Source organism: Trachemys scripta, chromosome 4 (genome assembly GCF_013100865.1).
Source record: "Trachemys scripta elegans isolate TJP31775 chromosome 4, CAS_Tse_1.0, whole genome shotgun sequence".
Classification (NCBI taxonomy): domain Eukaryota; kingdom Metazoa; phylum Chordata; order Testudines; family Emydidae; genus Trachemys; species Trachemys scripta.
In genome coordinates this window covers 125349830-125377276 of record NC_048301.1, presented here as the reverse complement: position 1 = coordinate 125377276, position 27447 = coordinate 125349830, and positions in this window count along the sequence as shown.

Genomic DNA, 27447 nt, shown 5'->3' with positions numbered 1-27447 from the left:
TATTATCACTTTACTTCAAGAGACAGTTTTGGCTAATTTCTCTCCTTCCACCTGAATCCACTCAGGGATCTTCCTCTGGGATAGGTCAGAATGCCTGTTGCCCTCTTCTGGGGCAGTGGGGCCAGGAAACCCCACCTCTGGCCCCCCCGATCTGCCACTACCAAATTTAAGATGCACTTCAGAGCGTACGCGCCCAAAATGCAGAATGGTGTCATGGAAAACCTTCCTCCATTTCTCTGAGATCACCAGGGAGCTGGGATCCACCCTGCACCACATGTCCAGCTTCTCCTTATAGATCAATACTGTATATACTTAATTGGCTTGAATGTTGGTTTATTAGAGCAGATGAGTGTGTAATATCCTGGAAAATATTCACTCCAGATTTCTGACGACGCCTATGGAAACCCAAAAACAGAGAGAGCCCCTGGGGAAACTAACGTCCACTCCACAATCCTGACCAGGATTTTGGAAAAATCATAGAAGAGACCAGCCTCAGGTTGTGCACAGAGCCCAGTTCATGTAATGATCTGTGCAGTTATGTCATTCAGTCACTAGATGTCTTTGTATGCTACACAGATTTCCAGACAGGATGTGGTACCTGGTAAACAAGAGAGAGCGAGCGGGAACTTGAGCTGTGTGAAAGTCTGTTTGTGTCTGTAGCTACAGCTGTCTTCTTTAATAGATGCCTGTTTAAGAAGGAGTTTGGTTCTATTTATCATGAGAGAGAACTTTGATAGTTTGTGGTGTGTGAATACTCATGCAGCACAGATCAGCTCAGTAAAGTTTGGCAACATACCTTACTACCCCGGCTCAATGCTTTGATTTAAAAAGATCGAATAACTTAGGACACAACCAAATTCACCTCCTTAGTTTTGCATGGGATTGATTGTATGCTGTTGCAGGGCATTTGGGGAGTGTTAATCATTTTCCAGGTATACTGTTAGATAGGCTAAATATAGTCGGTGAAATGGTTAGTTCATTTCCTTCACACTCATCCTGGGGGCTGATTTTCAAATGCTCAGCACCCAAAATTAGGGCCATATTTTCAGCTGTGTTCCGCACCCAGCAGCAATTTGGAAACTCCAGCCATTTCTTTAGGGGCGGAAGCGGGAGTTCTACTCTTATGCTAAGTCTGGCTCCAATTGTGCTGAGCACTGGGAAAGATCTGGCCTTGGTGTGCTAAAGGTCACAGCAGTGTACAGTGGTGTACTAATGATGCTAACCAGTCCTAGATGAATGAGAGCAAGCGCTCCCCAGTGCCATCTCCAGATGTGCATTTCATTCCGATTTAATAACACATTTATTGTGGGTCCATAAAACAATGAATTGTTCAAAACGCATTTCCACAGCTGTTCCCTGGGGCCTGTTCTCTTCCATAATGACCCCTTGCCTCTCATTGTGCGTTGCTGTCCAATACCTAGTTAGCTAGTGCCCTGTTTGTGAACCTTCCTTTTACATGATGTGACCAAGTCCTGACTCTATCAGAGCACATAGCTATTTAGAAACATCCCTCAGGTGGGCCAGGAAGTTCTCCCGAAGGCAGTCACTAATTATTATCTGATCACATAATAAATGTCTCAGATGCAATAACGTGTGCAGCTGGGAACTAGGTTCTACTCTGGTTTTTGTCTGGCTTTCTTTGTCTTTGATCAAAGCAGTTGTTCTTCTTGATCTGCTCTGGAATAGCAGCCCGTTCCTTGCAATGGGATGTTCTGGTAGTGCACTTCAGTGCTGAATGGAGCCTGCCATGCACTGATGCCCCCCTGCATTGTGACACATAATGTGCACCAATGTGTCCTGGTGTGATGCTATGCACCACAGATCAAAGCATTACACATCATGGCCTGTACCATCTATTGGTGAAATCGAGTACCAAATATCAGGAGGTTTCTGTTGAACCATGCTTACTGCATGTAGTAGTGCTTGACCTTAGCAACGAGTACCACAGTGGTACACTCTGGCATAATGGTATGTCCCACACATTGATATAATCAAATATAAAGGTGTGTGCCATGTATTCTGAAGACATACCAGGCCTTTCCAGCTGGTTTAGCAGATTTCAGCCTAATGGCGTGGATTGCACATGTGCAGTTGGCATCCCCCAGTGTTGGTGTGCACCGCACGAGTGCATTGTTGTGCATCAGTGTAACGGTGTCTATGATGCATTTGAAACGTGCTCTGATATCATAGCATGGGCTGCCCATGTACCAAGTCCAGGGCAGTATCTGGATTGATGTGCGCTGATGAACATGAGAGCGGCCATACTGGGTCAGACTATGGTCCATTGTGCCCAATATCCTGTCTCTGACACTGGCCTGTACTGGAGCTTCAGGGGGAGTGTACAGAACAGAGCAACTATAGAGTGATCCACCCCGTCTTCCACTTTCAGCTCCCGGTAGTCAGAGGTTTAGGGTCGCCCCAATCCTGGGGTTGCATGTAACAGTTCATGCTGCAACTGCATGCTGCACGTTGGGGTGCCGTGTGGCAGAGCTATTGTGTAGACTCTAGAGAGACATGCAGAAAAAGCAGGTCAGCTATTTGCTAACTCGAATCTCAGTGCCAAGGGACTAGGCAGAGGACTGCTTGTGGGGCTTTCAACTTCAACGCTACGAGAGCAGAATTACTCAACCGTCCTCATCAGCAGAGCAGAAGAATAAACAGCACCTTTGGCTGGTTGAGGAGAGCTCAGTCATCTGTGGCTGTGACCACTGGGGCTTCAAAAAGGATGGGGCTTGTGCCGTGATTATATGGAGCATAGTTGTGAAAGGGGTGGACTCTGGCATATCCATGTTCAGCTAGCAATTCCTTGCAAGCACCAGACGGAACCTCGCTTCCTGACATGCCTCATTTCAGCTAGTGTGGGCTTTGCTGCTGCCTGTCCGTCTTCCACCTTTCAGTCAAGGCCTTCCCCCACCCCCACCTTGCATTCTGAACTTATCCGCAACTGATTGCAGACTCCCTGGCACTGTTTGCTACTGCTCTTGTGTTTTCGCCCATCAGAAGACACTACATCGCTTCCGATTTTCTGAAGAGGCTCAGAAAACAAATCAGTGAAATGTCTCACGTCAAAGGTAGCATCAAGTGCAATCTTATGTACCGTGGTGATGGGGGAGGAGCCAAATAAGTACCTAGACAGACAGACAGATTAGATAGATAGGAAGCTAGTCATCATCGTACAAACCTCTCTAGTATCATCAGAAATATTATAATAAGGAAGGATTGATCTTCAGGGATTCACTAAACTCTATCTATCTATCCCCATACACTACATCCATCTAATCTATCTATCTATCTATCTATCCCCATACACCACATCGAACCTATCTATCTATCTATCTATCTATCTATCTATCACAGAATAAATATACCTTACACTGTACCTAAATTCTTCTTGCCAGTTGCATGGGAACAACTTCTACTGGCTTAAATGGGAGGTGTTCACATGCCACTGGTGGGAAAGCCCCTCTATGTATATAGAATTTTTCATCCTACTAGATCCCAACTGCAGGACAGACCCTGGGTCGGGTCCACAGCTCGTGTAAATAGATGTAGCTCCTTTGACTTTGGGGGAGCTACGCCCACTTATAACAACGGACAGTCAGGCCCCCTCAGTCAAACACTGCACAGATTTATATTCCATGCAGCTCTCTGGAGCCGGGCAAGGGATAAGCCTAGGCAGAAGATGGCCACATCTCTAGAGATGATCTCACTCATCATCGCCTGCGGCCAGCTCTGGGTGGGACAGGGCAGAAGTTCTACATCTGCCCTAGGCTTAAGAGAGGAAATGAAGGCTATACACACACACACGCTGTGCAGGGAGCGGGCCATTATGGAGGCTGGAATTAACGCTTTTCGTGGTCAGAAGAGGAAGGAGAAATAAGAGGAAAGGGGGCAGATAGAGCTAGACTGCAGGAGATGGCAAAGTTGCTGCTGGGATTGCTGGCAGTGTCCGGGCTGCTGGCGAGACAGAGCTGGCTGGCTGGATTTTTTTTTTTCCAGGCCCGTGTCTCAGTTTCTCTGTGTTTTATGTGTTTTTATTTCCTATTAAAAGCTCCCTGTCTCATTTCCTCCATGAAAAACAAGGCTCTTTCAGGGAGATGAATTCCTTCAGCTCCAGAAGAGCCCTAGTCGGCACTGAAAAATAAACAGCCTGCAGATCGCAGCGTCTTTCTCCCGAGCCTCCTCTTGAGCCCCACATTCTCCCCCCAGAGCCTGCGGTTAGCCTGCTTTTATTACCAGGACTTAGGGACATCAGAGATGCTGGTACTAGAAAATGTTCTTTCTGCTCCAGACATCAATTGTTTGCAGCCCAGTGAACTCAATGTATTCCCGTGGCCCTCCATTCAGGGACTTGTTTTGTGCACCGTGTTCAGTATTTGGTTAAAGTCTAAACTGCTGGTTACTAGCTGTGGACAATCTGTGAGCAACACCTCTCTGTCAATGCTGCACTCTCCTACCCATGGATCCAGGGTGTCATCTCCTGGCCTCCCACCCTGTGTGCCTGATCCACTAGCCTGGCCTCTCGCTCCAGTCCGGGGTTCATGACACGCTTCCCTGGCCTGTTATCTGTGTACGCTGGTCAGAATTAAGGCCCTTTGGCAGAGTGGTGCTTGAGGGAGAGCCCAGAACAGGACTAGCAGGGGATGCTGCTGGCTGGGATTACGGTGCATTGGAAAAATGCTGGGGAGCCCAGGACTGACGTGGCAGGAGATGTTGCAGGCCAGGAAGGAGATGCACTGGGCTCAGGTGTGTAGGATCCCAGTACTGGAATAGCAGGGCAGGACCTCAGGGGTGCACTCAGGCGCATGGGCAGAGCTATATGGGGGGAATTTGCAGAGTGTCACCTCACCATGTGCCTGCCTTTAGCCAAAACTATTCACCTTGCACTTTCACAAGCACTGAAATTCACCTAGATACTGAGGGAAGAACACCCCTGCGTTTTCTGCTGGCCAAAAATAAGTGACGCTGGCCAGTTTGTTTTCTAGCAGCGAGTGATGCCTTTGGGGTGTTCGTCTGCCCTGGGCCGCATGTTCCTGAGTTTCGTTGGCCTCCAGGCTGAGGAGCACAAGCGTGGGAATGACTTCATCGTGATCCCTGCTGTGCATGGCAGGGGAGCTTGTCGCACACTCACTCCCAGGGAGGGGCTCCTCTAGTTAGAAGAGCCAGGTCAGCAGGAAGGGCTGGCCCTGGAGTACAGCTCTCCTGTCCAGTAGCCCTCCCCTGTGGTCACAGGGTATTAAAGAAAAGCCCATCTGCTTTCCCACCAGAGACCCATGTCCTGCATCTTTGAGGCAGCTGCTTGCAGAACCCAGCAGTGGTGTCTTTCAGAGGCTGGGGTGTGTTGTCCTGGATAAGAATCAGGTCTCTGATGAGCTCTCTAGAAGGTCTCTTGGTCTTTTCCCAGCTGAGGAAATTGCTGATGACCAGTGACAACCTGGAACAAGTCCCAGGTGCTGTGGCCAACCAACTAGCAGCAGTTGAGGTGAGGACACATTCAGATCTCAGAGGGATGGCTGGCACTTTCAAAGATCTGGTGGACCTGAGCCTGCTGCCGCCTGAGGCCTACAAGACTGAAGAATTTGAGGGGAGAAGGAAAGGGGTGAGGGTCATTAACTCAGGCAGCCTCCTCCACATTTCCCCTTCTTTCTTATGCCAGACTGGTAATCTTGGAGCCTCTTCCATGGTGCTTTGGTACGTTTGGTCCTACCTGGAGCCAAAGGTTAAAAAAAAGAGGTTAAACAAAAAAATCAGACAAGCAACTGAGAAACAAATAGTTTGGTTCCAGTTTGGTTCTGGACTCCAACAAAGGCTCTGAAACCCATTGTTTCTAGAACACGATAAAGGCTCTGAAACCCACTGCTCCTAGAACATTACAAAGGTGCTGGAACCCACTGGTTCTAGAACACGCGAAATGTACTGGAACCCATTGGTTCTAGAAGATGACAAAGATGCTGAGCACAATTCAGGACCCTGACAAAGGCCCTGGAGCCCATTGGTTCTAGGCAAGCCAATGGCTCTGGTAGAGTCTGGAACCCTTTGATTCTAGACCATACCAAAGACTCTGGGAACCCACTGCCTGTCATTACTTGGAGAAGCCTCCAAAGTATCTGCCTGCCGCATGTAACCCCCTTCCTGAAACCATGGCACAGATATTTTCATGGTGACGGTGCTTCTACCCCATGCTCCTCCTGCATGCAGTGTTTTAGAAAGCTGAGGTTTGACTCAGTGGGGAGGGAAGGCAGCGTCACCAGGACCTTCATGTTCATATTAACCTCAGCCATAAAAACAAAAACAATAATAATAATGAATAACTACATGACATGATTGCAAGAAGCAGGCAGTTTGCTCCAGCAAATCCCAATGGCCGTTGCCAAGAGAACTGGAGTGTTGTGTTTATCCCAGCCAGTGGAGTTGGCTTTTGGAAGCTCTTCCTTTTCGTAGTGCACTTGTGCATGTTGCCTGCAACACGCTGGCCGCCCACATCAACATCTGAGCTGTCAAGGCTCAGTTTTGAATTTGACCAGCCCAACAAGTGGAATGAGCTGGTGGGATCTCGACTCCTGAGCGCCACTGGACAGCTCTGAAAGAGTGGTTGATAATGTCACCTGCAGGAGAGCCTCCTCTTAGCCCTGCAGGCTCCTGGCAAAGTGTAGGACCTATAGAAACCATCCTGGCCCTGGATATCTCTCCCTAGCAAGAGGAAGCAGCTACATCCCCCGGGGAAAAGGCACGCCGCTTTTAATCATTATAGGACCGGAGTGGGGTGAACTGTCTTTTCTTCCTAGGAGAGGGTGGTCCCTGAGGAAGCTGTTACTGCAGTGGAAGGAGATTTGATCTTAAGGTTCTCTCTAGATTCACTGCCCTAGATCAGCTAGTATCAACCTTGCCCTCCAGAGCTGCCTGCTTCTTGCACTGAGCTGTTGGCTGATGCCCAGTCCCTCAGTAAAGCACTCCGCAACAAACACAGTGGTGGAGCCAGCCAGCGGGGATAGGAGCTCCTGGCCTGTGTTCTGAGACTATTCTTGACAGTCAGTTTTACAGCCTTGGCAGCTAATCTCCCCCTTCCGTCCCTTTCTGTTTAAATCAAAATAAACGAGCAAAATCAAAGCAGCAAAACCCCAAGCACAGAGAGACGTTTATTCTCCAGCCGTGTAATAGATATTTGTTATTAAATATCGGGGCTCGTGGAGGAGAAAATATTGGCAGAGGCAGAAGCTACAGCCCGGCTCGTTTGCCAGCTGCAGGGACACTCAGCAGTTGCTAATGCCAGTGGCTACTGGGGAGGAAAGGTGTTCTGGGACTTAAGAGAGCTGCGTAGGACATGGGGTTTCCCATGGGGAAATTTTTGAGATTTAAGAAAAATGTCCTGTCCCAAATCAGGATGAAAAGTCAACATTGCAAAAATTTGAGTGAACCGACAATTAAAATAAAAATATATATATATGTTGGTTTGAGTTGATCAAAACGTTTTGTTTTGATCATTTCAAATCAGACCCTTTCCAGAAAAAAGTTTCAGTTTCGACGAATTGGCATTTTCCTAACCAGAGTAGGGAGGAAATTTCATCCAAAAGTTCCCGACTAGCTCTAGACCTGGGTTCAAGCCTCGGCTCTGCCACAGACTGCCTGTGTGACCTCAGTCAAGTTACTTTATCTGTCTGCATCTCAGTTCTGTACAAAAATACCCCTTCCTTTGTCTGTCTTGTGTACCTAAGACTGTTAGCCCTTTGGGTAATAACGCACAGGCTTTACTACATACAATGTAAGCCTCCCCAAACACTCAGTGGTTATACCTTTAAACTGCCTGTTGGATGCTGGCTTGTTGTTTAGCTCCTCCTGACCTCAGACTGGTGGATTGTGACTTATATTGGCACCCTCAGAACCATAGCCTGGAAGTGGAGACAAGGTGGCTGGAGACCCATTAGCAAAGTAGGGAGTCTTGTCCTTCTGCAGTCATGTGCCCTAAATTCCTTTCTATGGAGAGAAGGCAGTTTCATGAGGCTTGCACTGAGCACTGCAGCCTGAAAAGGGGATCAAACCTTTTGAAGGAGGACAAAGAAACCAAGTGCTCTGCTGAGATCCCCCTGGAAGCTGGTGAGCATGACTGGGTGGTGAAAGTCATCACTGGCCACTGGACCTGCCAGCTTCATGGGCTTCTGCTCAAAGGTAAGAACCTCGCTGGGAAAAGGGACTTCTTGTCTGGGTTCACTGCTCTGCACTGGGCAGCCAGGAGCGGGGACTGCGAGATGGCATGCCAGCTCATGGAAATGTCCAAGAAAGCTGGCAGCTGCCTCGACGCGAACGCAAAGTCCTACGGAGGTTACACCCAGCTCCATATCACCGCCATGCATGGGCGTGAAGATGCTGCCGCCATGCTGGTCAGGAATTACCAGGTCAAGGTGGATCTCTGGGAGTGCAGTGGGAGAAAGCCCCTTCAGTACTTAAACAATGAGTCACCTGACACCCTCCAGCAGCTCCTGAGCAAACCAGATAGTTCCAGCGCTGCTGCAGCCAGCCGGTCTAAGATGACAAATGTGGAAACTGCCATCTTGAGTCCCACCAGCAGGTTCCTTGGAGTGACCAAAGGCTTAAAGAGATCTGTGTCCACCCTCAGTGGGTCAGCGGGTGCCAGGAAGACAGGTAAAGCTACAGGGGTCTTTTCATCCCTCTCCAAGGAAGTGAAGCAAGCCCAGGAGGAAGCCAAGACCAGAAGAATACAAACCTCTGTCTGAACTATTTTCTCAATTTGCTCCTAGTCTCTGCCTTAGTAAATTCAAAGAGATGTGAACAAAGGCGTCAAGGTCTCTGGAACTCGTACCGCAAAGGGAGGAGGAGTTTTGCACCTGTACATTGGCACTACCCAGATTTCCTTAGAAATGCTGTAGCTGAGTGGTTCTCAAACTATGGGTTGGGACCCCAAAATGGGTCACGACCCCATTTTAATGGAGTCGCCAGGGCTGGTGTTAGACTTCCTGGGGCCCGGGGCTGAAGCCGAAGTCTGACCTCCACCACGCAGGGGAGAAGCCCTCAAGTTTTGGCTTCTCCCCCTGTCCAGGCAGCGGGGTTCAGGCTTCAGTCCCCCTTCCTGGGGTCATGTAGTAACTGTTGTTGTCAGAAGGGGGTCGCGGTACAATGGAGTTTGAGAACCCCTGCATGATACAGACCTGTTAATTGAAACAGGGAGACCTCTAACTCCATGCAGGAGGCCTGAGCTACTTCAAACCGTTTTAGCAGAAAGAATGGCCAGTTTACACAACAGCTTGCTTAAGTTGAACATGCTTCCTCGGAATTTGCCGCGCCTTCTCCCAAAGTTTGAAGAGGACCAAGGATTGTTTTAAACGAACCCCTTGTGTTTTGTCAAACTAGGTATCGGGTTCTTAAAAACGGCCCTTTATACTATAGGTTTAATGGCGCCATTGAGGAGAGAGGCAGAGTTTGGGGTGTTTTGCAAAATCTCCCCCTTTGAATTCTGGTTGACTTGGGGGTATGCTGAGAAGGGATGGAGTTCAGAGGGAGGGGATGTCAGAGCGGCTGAGAGCCCACTGCATGAGAGGCATGTGGCAACCAAAGGGTTAAAATTAATTCCAGGGTATGAAACATCAGTTAATCAGGACCCCAAGGTGTCCGGTCTGAGACCAATCAAGGGTGATGCAATCTGTGGTGCTGAGCACCTGCTAGGTAACTGATCTCTGGGTGTGGCCCCAGGGCTGCCAGAGCAGTAGCTGGCTTTGATGCTGGTCAGGCCTCTGCAGCAACGTCTAGTACCTTGGCAAGTGCTTTTGGTGTTCAGTCTAAACTGAACCTCTGCTAAGGAAACTCAAGTGGGTGCTTTGTAATTCTCCAGCACACAAGGGTGAGGCTCTAAGAGGGTGGGAAGCAGAGCTCCAGACAGCGAGTGGAGGTGTTGGAGGAGCCTGGAGCAGTGATTTTTATACTGAGAGGTGGTGGGTTTGCTGAGGGTGGGGATACGGGAGGGATTTGCAGTGTGCTCTGTTGAGTGTCTGTGCTGCCTGGGGTTAGTCTGAGAGTTTGGAGCTGTCCGAGTCTTACAGCAGCTTGTTTAGGGGGTGGCAGATTGGAGGTAGCAGAAGGACTGCCCTCATCCTGCAGGGGGGCTGTGCTCTGTGGGGATGGAGTTCCCACAATGGAGATATTGGGAGCAGGCTGCAGGCTCATTATGCATGGGGACTGGGGCTAGGGGAAGGACTGGCAGCTCCCTGCCCCATGCTTATGGGATCAAGTGCATTACATCTGGTAGTTACTTCAAGTTCCCCAGTGGCGCTCCCTGCCCTCCCCCCTCTCCTTCCATGTAACTTCATGTAGTTAATATCTCTTGTGGGGGGGTTCAGGGGAGCGTGGAGGAGAGGAAGATGTCTTTCTGCTAGCTGGCAGTGTGTGTGTGAGACTGCAGAGTGGCAGGGCCAGGGCATGACTAGGCAGAAAGGCCTGAGACAGGTGAATGAGCAGATCGCTCTAGTCTAGAGGCCAGGTTGGCTGGGCTGCTAGATGGGCAGGTATAAGATTCAGGAGTGACCTTGGAACATCTGCAAAAATTGCTACAAAGGTCCCTGGTGATACAGAGGCAGGGGTATTGGGGCAACAAGATCAGCGGTCAGTGTGCTCTGCTGCCCCTCATCCTGATTCCTGCAGCCCCTTTCTTCCACTTTATGCAGAAGGCTGCTGCCTGCAGTGCATTCCCCTTGGCCCCAAATGGCTCCCCATTGGCTTAGGGCAGTGGTTCCCAAACTGGGGTTCGCAAAATGTTCTAGGGGCTTCTTGGGGGGGGGGGGAGAATCCCTAATGGCGGACAGAGCTGTCCCTAGGAACCCCAGGCAGCACGGGGCCAGGAGCCCGGAGCCCCTGGCCTTCCAAGAGCTAAGCAGATCAAAGCAAGCCTATCTATCACACGGAGGAGATTTAAACTTCAAGACTCCTTATAAGAAATGGAAAGGGAGGTGGATATTTTTTGCTGTTTTTAAAATGAAATAGGCAATTTTTTAAAATTATTATTATGAACAAGTTTAAGCTTTGTTGTAATGTGCGTTGTTTGCCTGGACTGCTCAAGACCTGAATGTTTGTGTAGGAGGAACTCTTTGAGTTGGCTTCTTAAATACCTTCATGCTTTCACATCTGATACTCCTTGATGAAACATAGGAGCCTTGTCTTATAACAGGCTTATTCAAAGTGATACAAGCTATGAAAGTGAGATCTTGGAAGTGTTGCCATTTTCATAATGTAGTAAAAATACTGTAATGATAAATAATAATTAATGATAAATAGTGTGTAATAAGCATGTCATAAAAACAAATTGTGTATTTCCAAGATCACTGCTTTTATAATTTATACTCAGGTAAAGGAGAAAATCCCTGGAAATATTTATTTTTAGGAGGGGATTTGCAAGACTTGACATTTTCGTGAAAGGGGTTCACAGGTTATTAAAGTTTGGGAACCACTGGCTTAGGGTCTCGGTCAGATCCGCTTGCCTTGACTGTAAATGCCCACCATGGGCGTTGCTCCATACTACCCTGCTGATATGGGCCTGATTCTCCTCTCATCTAAACAGGGGTGAATCAGGAGCAGCTGCACTGGAGGCAGTGAACTGGATTCTCAGTAATTCCCTTCCTGCATGTGGAGTAGGAAGGGGGAAGGCAAAGGTCCTCAGTAGAGGGCTGCTCTAACTTATTCTGTTTCCTACTGTACCCTAAGCAGCAGAGAATAAACAGCATGCTTTGCAATGCCCTCCAGCAATGCGCCGTTTACCAGGGGGCCGGGAGCAGGACTGGTGTAGTGCCCTTGCACCAGTTCTACATTGGCCAGGGAAGCTCCCTTGGAATGGGATTATGAGGGGGCCGTTTACACTGACTTCAAGGCCCGGTTGGCACTGCCAGCGCAGCATAAAGGTGGGCTTAGTGTAGAATCAGGCCCATGGTACTTGCATCATTTTAAGTGTGAGCACAATCAGGCCCCTCTGCTCTCTCTACTGTGCTCTCCGCTTACCTAGCACTTCTCCCCCATCCTGCCATCTGGCCCCTGCTGCTACAAGAGCCTTCTCCTTTGCATCTCCCCAACCTTGTCTGCAACAGTATCTTCCCGCCCGCACCTCCCTGTGATTTCCTAGGTTACTTTCATGCAGTGCCTCTGTTCTTTAGCCCTGCAGCACCATTCGCCTGGAAGATGCTATGTATAAAAATATAGCATTGCTTAATTCTGCACACTCCTACTCTGTGTATGGAAGAGAGACTTCACTGGGGATCAGCAGAGCCCTAGTGAGGGTAAGTAGGGTGGGGTCCAATTGGTAGGAAGAGTTATTCAGACTGCAGCCAGGACTAATTCTGGTTACGCTTTCTCCCAAACAGCCCCTAAAAATATCATTTAAATTGGGGAGGGAAGAAAAAGGACATTGATTTTAGGTGACGTAAAGGCGAGCTAATGTTAAAAGCAGATTGATCGAGACTTCATAGATTTGTAATAAATTCCTTCTGCAAACAATGTGTGTGAGAGGGCAGTGAAATCCCAAATGTTTCTCCTTCTGTTGCTCATTAAATAACCCGATGAAATTATCTTTATTAAACGCAGGCCTGCCCCGGCCATAAAATGTTACTTTCGTAACGAGTGAGGGTTGTTCCAAACGGTAACTTGAGGGATAATAAACCTGCAATAGATGTTCGCTTATTGCACAGTGGTTAAATGGTCACGATTGTTACTCATCACTCTTTGTTGTGTGGCAGCCCCTAGAGCCCCTGCCGTGTGTAAATCACTGGACAACCACGGAACAAAAAGAGGGCGCCTGCCCCGCAGAGTAGGATCGTTTGATTAACTTGAAATCCATGTCTAAATTAATTTTTCTTATTTGGGACATTCAATTAAAGACTTTTATTATTTATATTGACGTAATCATTGCTGGCCCTAGCTAAGATAGGGGGTCGTGCGAGGTGCTGTGCTCACACGGAGCAAAGGACAGTCTTACAATCTAAATAGACCAGACAGGCGAATGGTGTGGAAAGTAAATTATTCTTCTCTCCATTGTACAGATGGGGAAACTGAGGCACAGAGAGACTAAGTGACTTGCCTAAGGTAACACAAGGAGTTTGTGGCAGAGCTGGGGATTGAAGCCAGTCCTCCTGAATTTGCATCCAGGGCCTAGTCTTGGGGCTCACGAAAGTACGTGTTTCTATAGAGGAAGGCAATTGCGCATACAGGGTTTGATTTCAAAGGTTATGCAACATCAGCAATGCAGGAGATGGCACAGTTTGGTGGTGTGACAGGTTCAATGGGAGAATTTAGCTATCAGAGAACACAAGAATGTCACCCAGAAGAGAATTAGTGGAGCAGGAAGCAAGTATGTTAAATTACCCCCACTGAAGGTCAGAGTGACACAAGAAAAGTTAATGAATTGATTATATTTGGAGACCTTCTAATGGATCACTGATGCCGTGAGCGTGGTGGTCTCAGCCCAGTGCAGAGCGAACCTTTTCAAAAGCACCGCACAGCACGGCTAGATGTGAAAAATCTCTGCACAGAATAAGACCAAGACTGGTGGCAGTTGAGGACTGTGGTACCTTGGTAGAGCCCAGAACTGGAATGGCCGGGCTGGTGCTGCAGGTCAGGATTGAGGTGCAGTAGCATAGCCGTGGGGGGCTCACAGCTGGCACAAGAAGAGCTGGTAGAGGTCGGGATTGAGTAGCATCTGTGGGGTGGGCTCAGGACTTGGAATAGCAGGGCATGCTGCAGGGCAGGACCGAGGAGCATTTGAAATGCACTGCTGAGTTTTGTTCCCTCACTTTCACGTGCCCCTAGTCCATACAGAAACCCCCCCCCAATAAATCTCTCGCAGGGTGTCGATTCGGAGCCAAAGCTGCCTCTCTTCACATTGAAACAGTGGAAAGCGCAACAATGACTCAATGGGGCAAAGGGAGGTGAGATCCATGCACAGCAAAGAGCCCTGATTTATTAGGAGACATTAATAGGCCTAGTGGTAATAAAAGGTCAACATTTGTTTAGCGTTTGGCACATCCTTATGCAGCGGCGGGGGGGGGGGCGGGAGGCTGCGTAGCTGTTTGCACTGCTAATTGTCTGCAATGTGGAGTTTCTCCAAACACATAGGAATCGTCAGCCAGATGCTGGGCTCAGCCAGAGGACCAACCTTAGCAAAAAGCTTGGCTTGGTTAGTGCTTTGGAGAGGGTCATGTAGCTTTCCCCCTGACTTGGTGAAGGCTTGGAAGAGCAGTCAGTGTGTGACATGCTGATTGATCTCCTTTGCATTCTGCTTTCCCCACCAATCGCCAGAGTTGTGGTGTGTTGCTGTCTGGCATGACTGCTGAAGCAGTGTTGTGTTGGCCAGCCTGATGTCAGCTTCTCCCTCTTCCATTTTGTCTGGAAATGATATGGCAGCAGCGGGACAAACAAATTAATGAAGAGGGGAAGTCAAAATAGCTGACAGCGTCTTGCTGTCACTGACTCTGAGCTCAGGACAGAGCACAAAGGGAGGCAGCTGTCGTGCCTTAGAGGGGAATAAAAACAGTGCTTTTCACAGGTATAGCACCTTCTCTTCAAGGGTCTCAAAGCACTTCACAAGTTAAAGCTCCCAGCCCCACTTTGAAGCTCAGAAGCTATAGATAGGTGAATTAGCCCCATTTTATAGATGGAGAAACAGTGGCACAGAAAGGGTAAGACTTATTTTTGTTTTAAAATAGGAATGTCTAAATTTAGGCACCTAAATAGATGCACCCAGTAGCTCCTTTGGAGCTCTCAGGGGGCTGCTGAATGCTTGGCACTTTTGAAAATCTAACCACTTCTTTGGGCTCCTGGCTTTAGGCCCCCAGGTTTAAAAAAAAAATCTTGGTTAAGTCACTTAACCCAATGTTGGACAGGGAGTCAGTGGCGGAGCTGATCACCTCTATTTCTCAGACATGGGCATCAACCCCAAGGCCACCCTTCCCCTCATGAAGAGAGAGAGAGAGAAAGGTGAATGTAGAGGGAGGACAGACAGATGCAACGCCAAGACAACAGATTACTTATGGGAAGTTCTTTGGGGCAGGGACCATCTTTTTGTGTTTGTACAGCGCCTTGCACAGTGGGGGCCTGGTCCATGACTGGGGCTTCCAACTGCGACCTCATTACAAATAATTAAAAGAGAAGGTGAGGAAAAAGGGAGGAGGGGGGAAAGCAGGGGGGAGAGAGAAGAGAGTGAGGAGGAGACATAGAAAGAGGCGAGAGACGCCAACGTGACCTCTCTTGATGTACAAACTACTCTGCTTTTTTCTGGCTGGTTCAAGACTCTGATTCATCAGCCTGGCTATTTTAATGGCTTAACCCCCTGGAGCAGAGAATCCCGGTCTGTGGATCACTGGTCGTCTGCGGCGAGTTGCCTGGTCACATAGTGCTGGCTCCTCGTCCTTACTTCCAGCAGCTAATGCGCACCCAAAGACACTTAAAAAAGGACCTTCAGCACTGTCCCGACCTGGTTCTTCCATGTAAGCAATGACCGTGGTTGCCACAGGGATGTCATAGTGGTCCTCTGTGCTTGTGAGTAAGAAGACTGATGGCCTGTCTCAACAATAGGGTCCCCCACAATGAAAAAGCGTGGGAACCCCGGGCCTAGAGCACTATTAGCAGAGCGAGAGAGACCCAGCTGGAGCAAATGAGGGAATTTTTGTAACGTGTGTAGGACAAACATGGGTGACACAATTTACCTGCTGACTCTGCATTGCTATGCACTGGATGTCAATGGAGAGGAGAATGAGGCATGGCCACGTGTCACGTATGTTGCCTGGGTTGAGACCAGCTGCTCTAACGAGAGCTGGCTGGAATCAGCACATACACAGGAAAGGCCCAGGGGAGATGACAGGAGTCTCAATGACTGAATGTTAACTTTCAGTGACGGGGAGGCTGAGGCGGGCTGCAAATGGGGACCAAAGGAATATGGGGTGAGCAGACTGGTTTTTAAGATTGTTACTGAGACATGCAGGGTCACAGAGACAGAGGGACGGAGAGCCAAGATGGATCCAGGAAAGCATGCTGGGGCAGTTGCTTCTGCCAGTATGGACTCTGATTTCAGCTTGGCTTTCCCATCCTAACCTAGAAGCTGTATGCCAGGGGACTAATAAATGCTGCCTTGTTCTGAAAAGGCTGCACGATGTCGCTGCAAAACTCACTCGGGTGCCTGAAGAGGTAAAAAGTCTCTGAACAGGGCATCTGCACTTCTGCCAGGCTCGCTGGGGAGAGCCCCCGGGGAGAAACAGATGTGCTGGACCCAGAATGCAGGCCCGGTTTCAGAGTTCGGCTGCAACCAACGTGTGTCTGCAAAAAGTTCTGGTTTCAACAGAAAAGATGTTTTGTTGAAAAATTCCCAGCCAGCTCTAGTCAATATGAGCATTCTCCAGCGAGCACAATACTTGGCTTCTATGCTGAGTTCCTCTCTTCCCCCCCTGGAGCCCTGACTCCGTCTTACCTTCACCACCAATTCACTCCCTCCACCAGCAGCACAAGAACCACTCCCTGGCTCTTCCTCTTGGCCCACCCCCCCATCCTTGTCACGCAGCCACTGCACCTCCCTTTGACACGTACCCACTTCCAGGACGCAGCTGGACCTTGTGCTATGACTGTCTCTTCACTGCTGGCGCTGAGCTTGCAGGGAAGGGATGGCGGTAGGAGCCACAAACAGCAGGCGACCGGTCATGTCAGGGGAACCACCTGAGGGAGCTTCGCAGGATTTGGACCTCACAAGTACCTACCTGCCAATGGCCAGAAATCCTCCCTTTTTCCTAGTGAAGTGCCCCTGGCGACTGAGCCGAGGACCAACCTGCCTCCCCTCTATCCTAAAGCCAAGGCCCAGCAGAGACGTTCCCTCCTCCACTGGGGCGAGAAATAAGGCCAGCCTGGGAGTTGCCCCCAGAAGATTGTGGGTTCAAGCAGCCACTAGCTAGTTCTGCAGCACCCTCATGTTGGCACCCTTTGGAAACTGACCCCTTTCCCCACTTGTTCTCCCCTGAGATATTGGGACCTGCCCTTTCCTAAGGGGTTAACGCTTTTATGAGCTAGTGATTATTTTGTTCTTTTACATCTTGTACCAGTGAATAATTAGAAGCAGCTTGTTGGTGAGGTTTCCTGGTTCTCTGGAGTAGATCTGAATTGCTTTCCCCATCATTAACCATAGCTTGGCGGGAAAAAACCCTAGTTGATAAGGAGTGCATTTGGTCCATGCTGCCTGTCCCGAGAGAGACGAGCGTGCCCAATGGCCGAGCCAAGCTGTGAAGCTTCATGGCTAATTATTATCACCAAAGTCACCCGAAAAAAAAAAAAAAAAACAAAGCGTGAAAGGGAAGAGATGACAGCAGAAGAGAGAGAGCCGCTGCAGTGGCATGTGTAAAGGCTTTTGGATAAACACACTGTGCAGTAGTGCCAGCAGAGTGACTGGAAATGAACTGGACAGGAGGATAAGGGATGAGGTGGGGAGAGGGCATGAGGTGATGGACAGTTTTAGCTGTGAAGGCGTTAGACTGAATCACTCCAGTTGTCCTTCAGGAATGAGAAGAGCTTTAGGGTCTGTCTTCAAGGCACAATTAACTCAGTGCTTACCCAGGTGCTGCCCCTAACCCTCCTACTGTCCATGCATGAAACCACCTGATCTGGGTTAAGTCATGCTTTCAGTTCAGGCTTGCTGGCTTGCCAGGGGCTATAGGCTGAACCCCAAATGAGCCTTTCACTCAGACTGGTAACCCATCCCCTCTGCAGTGAGCCACTTGAATGCTGGTAGTCCTCCAATGCCTTCCCACAATCCTGCCATGTGCCCAGAAGGACAGACAAGTTCTCCCACAATTTACCAGGAGAGAATCTGAGCAGCTTAGCTCACTACAGTGCAAAGAACCATGGATGTGCCCCCAGAAATCCTGGTGACACGCACCAGGGAGCACAGAACCAGTGAGGGTACTGTAACTTGGGCAGGGCTTTGCAACGTGGCTGCTCACGCCTGGGCTAGGCCAGTGGTTCTCAAACTTTTGTACTGGTGATCCCTTTTACACAGCAAGCCTCTGAGTGTGACCCCCTTTATACATTACAAACACTGTTTTTATATTTAACATTATTATAAATGCTGGAGGCGAAGCGCTGTTTGGGGGCGGAGTCTGACCGCTCAGGATCCCCCATGCAATAACCTTGCGACCCCCTGAGGGGTCACGATCCCCAGTTTGAGAACCCCTGGTCTAGGCTAACCTGGCTGCTCAGACCTGGGGGCTGACTACCTGAGTTAACTCTGCAGTGAAAATGTAGGCCGAGTGTACATTTGTGCTGGGTGAACCTAAAAAGGTCGGAAGTGGAACTGGTTGGGGGGAAAAGGAGAAGGAAAAATTGCAAATGTCTCTTCCCCCTTTAAAAAAAATTCACAACTTGAGAATTTTTAATTTGATAGAAATTTCAAAATTTTTAAAATTTAAACTAAGCCTCTAGTTGGTTGAAAAATATGTTGAAATTTCAAAAAAATAAAAATAAAAAAAATCAGAAATGTCCAATACATTTTGACCAGCTTTTCTTGGAAGTTCTGATTGGAGGAAAAAGCTCATCCCAAAGTCTGATTGTTATTTGAACTCTCAGAGCCTCTGGAGTTTTGTTAAACTAAGCTGAGATTTTCACCAAAATATTTCCTTATGAGATTCCTGGTACTGCCAGGAGAGGCAGAGATACCACCAGAGCTGCCTTTCTCTCAGTAGTTATCACTTCCACTTCAAGCCATTGCTGGAATTCTGTAAGATAGAGACAACCCGGTGAAATCATGGTGTGTAACTCCTTACAATGACTGAAAAGCGTGAGTAAGAACCTCAGGGAAGACTGTTTAAAAACCAGTTAGATTTTTACCAACCAATTGCACCAAGTGCAAACACCTCAGGTCCTTTAACGGACTCAGTATGGAGTCACAGACAGTCGCCTTGGGTACTCTGGTCTGCCTTGTCACCCAGGTGAGCATGTCTGACAAAGTGGGTATTCACCCATGAAAGCTTATGCTCCAATACGTCTGTTAGTCTATAAGGTGCCACAGGACTCTTTGTTGCTTTTTAGTCCTGTTGTTTCTCAATCCAGATGTAGGAGTGTCCAGTTGTAAGAGCCAACCAGAGCCCATGTGGTATATCAATGGGTCTCCTCTTTCAGGAGGAGTGTAACAATTTCTGTAGAAGAGCGGCTCTTCACACTAATTAATGTCCCGCTCCTGTATGGCGATTCATACAGTCACAGAGGTTCCCAGTACAACCAGTCAGCTATTACATTTTAATATGGAGTCCAGATATTATAAGTGAGATTAATGAATGCAGCCTCTCACAAGCATTCAATAGAGTCTAAGTACTAAACACTTTCTCAACATTTTAATACCTATTTCATCAATATTAACACACAGGTGAGCCAGACTGACTCCAGCTGTGTATCTGTCAGTGTCCCATTGAGGCCTGGGGACCTTGGCATGAGCTGGCAACTGGTCTGCCAGCGTCACACATTGAAACGCTGGACCAAACTTTTTCAACTCTCACCGAAAGTTTCTGTTCAAATTCACAGCAAAGGCTGGAGCTGGGGCAAGAGTCAAAGGAGGAGGTGTGTTCTATTATCTGGTCCAATCTCTGCATACCTACTTAGTTAACCCTTGATGTCTCTGTCCTCAGTTGTCATTAGCTATGATTCCTATCTTATGCAAGAATGGAAGGCCAGATTTTTAAGAGGTAGTGCGGGGAGATATAGTCCTCAGAGGGCTGATACATGATCCTGGAATGTTTTGGAAATCGAATGCTGCCTGCAACGTTTCCCTTCTCCACAGCTGGCCAGTGTGCAGCTGTTGGGAGGAAGAGAACCATTAACTCTTTTCTGTCAGTGCCCAGGGATCCCTGCCGCAGGACAATGAGTTGTTTGTTTGATTAAGCTGGATTTCCCCCAATGCACACCAAGGGTCTTTGAAGAGCTTGCTATCAGTCGTGGGGAGCAGCAACATTCATGCCAAAGAATGAAAACAAAATAGCATAACAACTCCTTGGAAAAGGAGATATTTGAGGGTGAAAACCAACAACTTCGCCCTAGAAAACAAACAGCCAGATGTTCCAAAGAGAGATTAAGCCTTGGAGAAGCTTAAAGGACAAAATGGAGCAGGAGTGGTTGGCTGCAGAGGGGAAATGAAGTGGGAATGGTACCAGGTGCAGAGGAAAAAAGGTGCTCAGATGCCACGGTGATGGGCGTAGGGAAAGGTCTGGAACAGAATGGGAAAGGGGAATGGAACTGGAGAGGCTGCAGTGATGGGCAAATAGAGTACGCAGAAGTAACAGACCCAATGCAGCTGCATAGGTAGGGGAAATGAGGCATGAGTGGCGTGGACAAGCCAGAGCCTGAAAGGAAGGACAATGATTTATTTTACCCAGGAGGCACAGAACATTGGGAAGCAGGCACTCGGCTTGCAGCGTCTTAAACTTGTGTCCAGTGCAGGGCTCGGGGCACTGAGGCAAAGGAAAGGTTGGTGCCCAAAGAACTCAGGCAGAAGCTTTGACACGAAGAACAGTTATAGAGGAGAAAAGTCAAAGTTTGTGTTGGGTCGGCGCTTGTAGAAAACCAAGCTGAATATAGAGACAGGCCATAGCTGTAAAGTTTGGTGCTGAATCTAAACTTTTCTGGGGCTTTGGCTCAGCCCCTATTCTTCCTAAACTATTTGCCAAGCAATATAGGCCAATCGTACAAAAGGGTGTAAATCATGTGGCAGCTGGGAGTATTCTCCATTACACTCCAGACTCCAAACTGATACAGTTGCTTTCTGGGTATTTTCTTGTTGTACTTCTCCACCCCCTATGTATTGATTTGAGTGCCAGCTCCTTGAATTTGCACGGAAATTACTTTCCATCTGTCTCCACCCAAACAAGGAAATGGAATAAGAGGGTGAAGAGAAAACTCCACTTGCTAAACAACACTTGCTGCTGTCATGTCGCTTTGCTAAGGAAACTTATGCTCCAGATATCTAGTGTGAAACAAACAAACAGACAAACAATTCTCCAGGTAAGAAATTTGCATAAAAATGAGTCACACCAAGGGGCCTACAGTTTGAAAACTCACAAGTCCCTTTGATGTCCATAGGCCAAGAGCTTTCGACCAGTGCCGGGCATATCTGGACACGTTCATCCTTTTCAAGGGGCAACTAGACAGACAAGAACTTTATCATGAGGATTTAGTTCCGGTGAAGGTACTAAACTTTACTTATGCTGGAGACTTAAGCCCACTGCCTATCCAGCTAATCATGCAGGTTTCTCCCTACTGCCTCACTCCTGGACACAGGGGGACCATACAACAAGGGCAGTTAAGCTACCAGGGCCCGTTGAGTCCTTGCTGAGATTGCCAGGAATGAAGATAGTTTTGTGGCATGGTGTATTAGTACCTGGCCTGAGCATCCTGATTAATTTCTCAAAGGCCACCAAACAGCCTTCCTAAGAGTAAAAGATACTGGCCCCCACTGAACTGGGCTGGATTTGAACTGGTAACCCGAAGTCAAATGTTTCTTTCTCCTGTTACCATGCCCCGGTCTCCCTGGGCTGTAGCATTCCTTCAGAGCCACAGAAAAGATGCTGGCGCAGACTTGAGTGACATGCCAAATGCATGTGCTGTCAGCTCCTCCTGTCTTTGGCACCGAGGCCACATGGGACATTAACGTCTAGCCGAGGGGAAAACTAAAGGAAGGGCTGTTGGATTCCAAAAGAAGCTGATGCCACGCAAGGAAAACAGCTGCCTGGCTCCTTCTTCCAGAGAGGAAAAATACTAGGCAAGAGACTGGAGGAGAGAGGCCTAGGCCAAAACCATGGCCAGGCTGGAAGGACTAGTGTGGAAGGGAAGCCCAGACTAAGTGGCATGCGTGGGGATGGAATCAGTTGGCTTGTGACACGTCTCTCCATGACCGGCAGAGCAAGGGCCTGTGAATGGGGAAGTAACATGACACCTGCCCGCTGCTGAACCACCTCTGGTGGGTTGGATGGTCTAATAGCTTGTCCTGAATAGATGCTGTAGGAGTTTACCCCGTTATCTAAGGGGTCCTCCTGCTCCCTGCGGATCATTGGCCTGTGGCAGGGAGGTCGTCGGACTAGGTGATCAGGATGGGTGAAATCCTGCTCCCATTGAAGTAACTTGTTTAACAGCCAGAGTAATTAACCACTGGGACAATTTACTAAAGGTCATGGTGGATTGTCCTCATCTGGCAGTTTTAAAATCAAGACGGGATGTTTTTTCTAAGCGATCTGCCCTAGGAATTATTCCGGGGATGTTCTATGGCTTGTGTTAGGCAGGATGATCACAGTAGCCTCTTCTGTCCTGGGAATCTATGAATGGCAAAATCCCAGCCACCTCAAAGGGGGCAGGATTTTGCTGGGCGGTGTCTGAGCATCCGTAGAGTCCCCCGAGCTCTGGGATACAAGAGACTTTTGTCTCCAGTTCTGTGGGAGTCTCGGCCATATCTAGCAGCCACTCCTTAGCCTGCACAAAACGAGTTGGGTGGGTCTCAGTCCACTTCTCAGTGGTCAGGTTTCTGTATCACAAATCCCTAAAACATGAGACTTTCTAGACTTTTTATACTCCTTCGGGGAAAGGGGGGTATTTGTTAATCCTTCCTATTGTAATCTGGAATTACCTCATTATCCATGCAAATCTCCAAGCCTTTTAAACAAACAATCCTGCTAGGTTCTTGGCCTCACTGGCATCTTAAGGCGCTGAGTCCCACTGGCTAATTGTGCGTTGGGTTAAAAAGTATTTCCTTGGATAGCTTTCCAATTTGCTGCCGTTTGAATGTTCATTGAATGCCCCCTTGTTCTTGCATAACCAACACTGGCAGCCGTTCATACCACTGAAGGGCCACCAAGAATTTGCCGTCCCTTCCCATCTGTTGCAGAAATTGCTGTCGTGGCCGTTGGAAGAATTTCCAGCGAGCGGTACCAGCTGTCCTGTGTAGCCAATGCAATCTGATATGCACGTGTCTGGCAAGGTACCGAGCCTGTTATGGAGGATTATAGTTAGCATTCGTGCCAGGGACATAGCCTAAGCTTCTCTGTTTATGAATGAAAACCATGGGGGCTAGAGAAGGGTGGGGAATCTCTCCTCTCTCACCCTTCTCATCGAAGACAAAATAAACTCTGTTGGCTGGCTAGCAAAGAGCATCTGAAAAATGTGTGTGTCAGAGGAGCACAGCTGTTGCTGATTGATCTGCAAAGCATGCAGTGAGGGGCAGAGAGGGGATGGGGTGGGCAGGGACAGAGACAGCCCTGAGCCCTCCCAGTGTGGGGAAGGGAGGGGATGATGGGCAGAGAGGTACAGAGACAGTCCCCTGCTCATGTGGGACAAGAGATGGGCTCTGTGTTGGAGGCATGCAGACAGGCCTCTTCCCGAGAGGGCAAAGGAATTCGTTGGTGGTAAGGAAACAGTCCCTCTTGATAAGGGATATTTGGGAGCTTCACTGCTGGCTGTTGTTCCAGGGTAAGATGGGATCACATGACCTGGGGCCTGTCTGGTGTTGATATTGGCTCTGGGAAATGGAAAGCTAATTAAAGTCAGGCATTGTCCCCAGCCCTCACACGCATGGTCACACAGACATGCATGGCCGACGCGGGAGCCTCTCGAGATATACAGGCCCAAGCCCTGGCTGCAGCGGTTTCCTGCACAGCTCCCTGTGGGGTTATTAGTGGGGCAGAAGATCTGGACCCTGGGGGAGGGTTAGCAGAGAGGGGTCAGCTCAGCCTGGTTACATTTGGATGGAGGGCCTGGCCCTGCACGTCAGCACTGTGATGTTTCACATCCTCTTCCGCTCTCTTGGCGTTGCAAAGTTCTGGGGCATCTCTGAAGTGCCGGCGCGTGAGCTTTCCCTGCCTGAAAGGGAGCTGGTCTTGGCTGCTGGCAAGGCAGCATAAGAGACTCTCCTTCCCGGCAAAACACCACGCTTCACCCATCCTCTCCATAGCCTCCCATACCATGATTTGTGAGGAGACCTCCCCCGCCCCACCACCACTACCACAGTAGTTAGTGCCCGTGTCACAAGAAAGGAGGCACTAGAGTGGGAACAATCCAGGGCAGTGGGTGAAAGGGGATTGAAACAGGAGCGGGAGATCTGACTGTATCAGCCATGCACTGTGGGGGAGCCGTGCTAAGCCAAGCCAGCAGGATACAGCACCCCATGGTGAAGGCAAAAGAGCAAGCCCCCCTCCCCCCCCACCCCGAACCTGGGAAGCAAGCTTGGCTGCTGACTGGCTCAGGGATTGCTGCTATGCCCAAGGTGGCTTTAACCAGCGTAGCAGGCTCCGCGCTGCCTGTGGTTGATGCCAGATGCCTCACAGGAGGCTCAGAGCTGCTGTCTTATTACGATTATTTTAGTTTATTTTTTTGCTACGTTTTGTTCCATGTTTACCCACCCCACGGCGACAGCTGGCCTTAGTCAGACGGACAGTGTGCTGTCCAGGGAGTGCGCCGGCCAAGCAGCAGTAATCGTGCTGGTGGAAAATATACCTCAGCGTGAGAAAGCTTCTGTCCAGGGCAAAACCCAACACATATGCCCTCTGCGGGCTGGCTCTGCTCCCTGGGTGTGAGCTCAGAACTCAGCAGCAGCTCCTGGATTGGTCCCCATTGTGTGTGTGTGTGGGGGGGTGGTTTGCAAAGTCTGGGGGCAAAGTATGCTGGGCTAAGAGCTCGCACCGGGGGAGCTGCTGGGCTGATTGCAGTGCGGTGCTGTGTTGTCCTACAGGGGCTCGCAGACACATCGCAGGAGGCAAGGCCGGTGTCTGTGAGATAGTGGGGGAAATGAGCTTGTGGGCGTATGTGTCTCGGACGCCTCCAAGCTCATTCGCTCCGAGAGCCGCCTGCAGTGTGAGGAGTGCTTGGTACCAGCCTGGAGTGAGAGCACCACGTGGGGCCTGGGTCTCCACACGCTGCAAAGGGGATTCACCAGCATTCGCCTACAGGTGTTCGCGTTCGGAGCCCGGAGCCACATGCATAAGCTGCTGAAGTGCTCCTGGACTTGCTGCACCCTTGGATGGAAAGGGTGGGAGTTTGGCTAGTGGTTAGAGTGAGGAGCTGGGGGCCAGGACTCTTGGTTCTTAGCCAGGTTCTGCCCCATCACATCCCCAGTCCACCCAAGGAAAGGGAGCAGGCCTTTAGTATGTGTTGTATGAAAGGATATCCGGCTCCATGGGCAGAGATGGGCCAAAACTGGAACTATTTATCTACACCTCCCTCGACTTTGGGGCAGGTGGATAGAATAAAATGGGACTTGTTTCCTGGCTTTGGCTTTTGCAAAACAAAAGTGTGAGCGATGTGGGTTCTGCAGAACCAAACCCACCTTGGCTTTGCCCATCCCTATCCATAAAGTATGGTCTGCAGGAAGCTGGAGTCACTGGGTCACTCCTAGACCCTTCCCCTTTAGCAGGGGCCCATGTTATGTCACCAGCTGAAGCTGGCACCACTGTCCCTTTCAGCTGGTTTCCATCCATGTGGTGGTGGGATGGGGCTGACATCCGTCCAGCAGCATCATTGCTCCCATCTGTGTGTTAGAGAAGAAAACCTTTGGCTTTTTGTGCAAGAATCTAATTGATGGCAGGACATGAAAATTCCTCCCTTAATAATTTCTGATAAACTTTACCCTCAGCTTGATGTATAGAATGTGCTGCTAAACCCTGGGAAGATACCAACTGGTTCAGGGGGAGGCCAAAGAACTAGAATCGGGGAGAGAGTGCCTTTGCTTTCAGAAGCGTGGGGATGTGGAACAGAGCAAAGCTATCACTCACACTTGAGTGCTTGAGATATTTCAGTCTCGCAGTTGTTCTCACAGGCAGAATTTGAGCCTGAGGCCAAGTTCAGAGGGATTCAGGAGATCTGGGTTCTAATTCTGCCACTGAACTGTCCTGGGAGTCACGAGTCTCATCCATGTGCCTCGGTTTCCCTATCAGTCAAATGGGGATAATGATGCTTACTCTCCTTCAGCAAAAAGCTTGGCGATCCATGGACTAAAATTGAGGCATAAGAACAAAGAATTATTATTAGACTGGGGCATAAATATTTACTCCCTACAAAGTAATACCAAACATGAGCCATGTGATAGTCCCTGTGGGAGCCAGAACTTGGAATCACTTTGCATTAGTTTGTTTAAAAAGCTCAACCCTAATATTGCACTAAGACGGAGATTTTAGTTTTGCATTGACGATAACACACTCCAGTGGAGCGGCACGGTGCATGGAATAATAGCGGATTGTTTTTGCAGGGAGGGTGGAAGCCACACGACGCTCCCCAAGGAGACTGTTTGCAGGCAGGAGAGCCTGGGAAAAACCAAGTGCTAGCGAGATCCTTAATGGACTGGAAGTTTTTCAAGGGGTAAATAAAGGGCCTTGTGTAATTCACGTTTGTTCAATCAGACCACCGCTGGCGCATGCATGTTAACCAGGCCGTTATATTAACCAGGCCATTACGGAGCTCCTGAGGTCACCCTGCCAGGGAGTGGCGAGGTGGGGATCTGCTTCCCAGCAGCCCTGTATCCACAGTGAGGAGCAATGCCAGACAGCAGCAGCAGGCAGTGTCTCTCTGAGAATGCAGGGCCGGAAGGGACCTCAAGAAGTGATTGAGTCCAGTCCTTTCACCCCTCCTGTGCACCTGGCTAGCCAGCATGTTTCTCGCTGACTGTTGGGTTTGTGCTCTGATATTGGCATTGAACTGAGAAGGGACAATAGTGCCCACTTTCCAGAGATGGGGTGAGGGTTAATTCATTAGTGTTTGCAAAGTCTCTAGGGAAGGGCCATCCCTCTATCCATCCCCATACACATCTCTCATCTCTTTCTCTCTCTGATTGCCATGGTATCTGTGCACCTTCCATAGCATTCGCTCTACTACCTTCATGTCTTTAGCTGCAAAGTCAGAGCCCTGGAATGGGTGTGCTCAGGATAGGACTGGCTGGCATACCCAAATGGGATGGGAGGTCAGGCAGAGTACATAAGAACATAAGAACGGCCATACTGGGGTCAGACCAAAGGTCATCTAGTCCAATATCCTGTCTTCCGACAGTGGCCAATGCCAGGTGCCCCAGAGGGAATGAACAGAACAGGTAATCACCAAGTGATCCATCCCCGTCACCCATTCCCAGCTTCTGGCGAACAGAGGCTAGGGACACCATCCCTGTCCATCCTGGCTAATAGCCATTGATGGACCTGTCCTCCACGAACATATCTAGTTCTTTTTCGAACCCTGTTATAGTCTTGGCCTTCACAACATCCTCTGGCGAGGAGTTCCACAGATTGGCTGTGCGTTGTGTGAAAAAATACTTCCTTTTATTTGTTTTAAACCTACTACCTATTGATTTCATTTGGTGACCCCTAGTTCTTGTGTTATGAGGAGGAGTAAATAACACTTCCTTATTTACTTTCTCCACACCAGTCATGATTTTATAGACCTCAATCATATCCTCCTTTAGTCATCTCTTTTCCA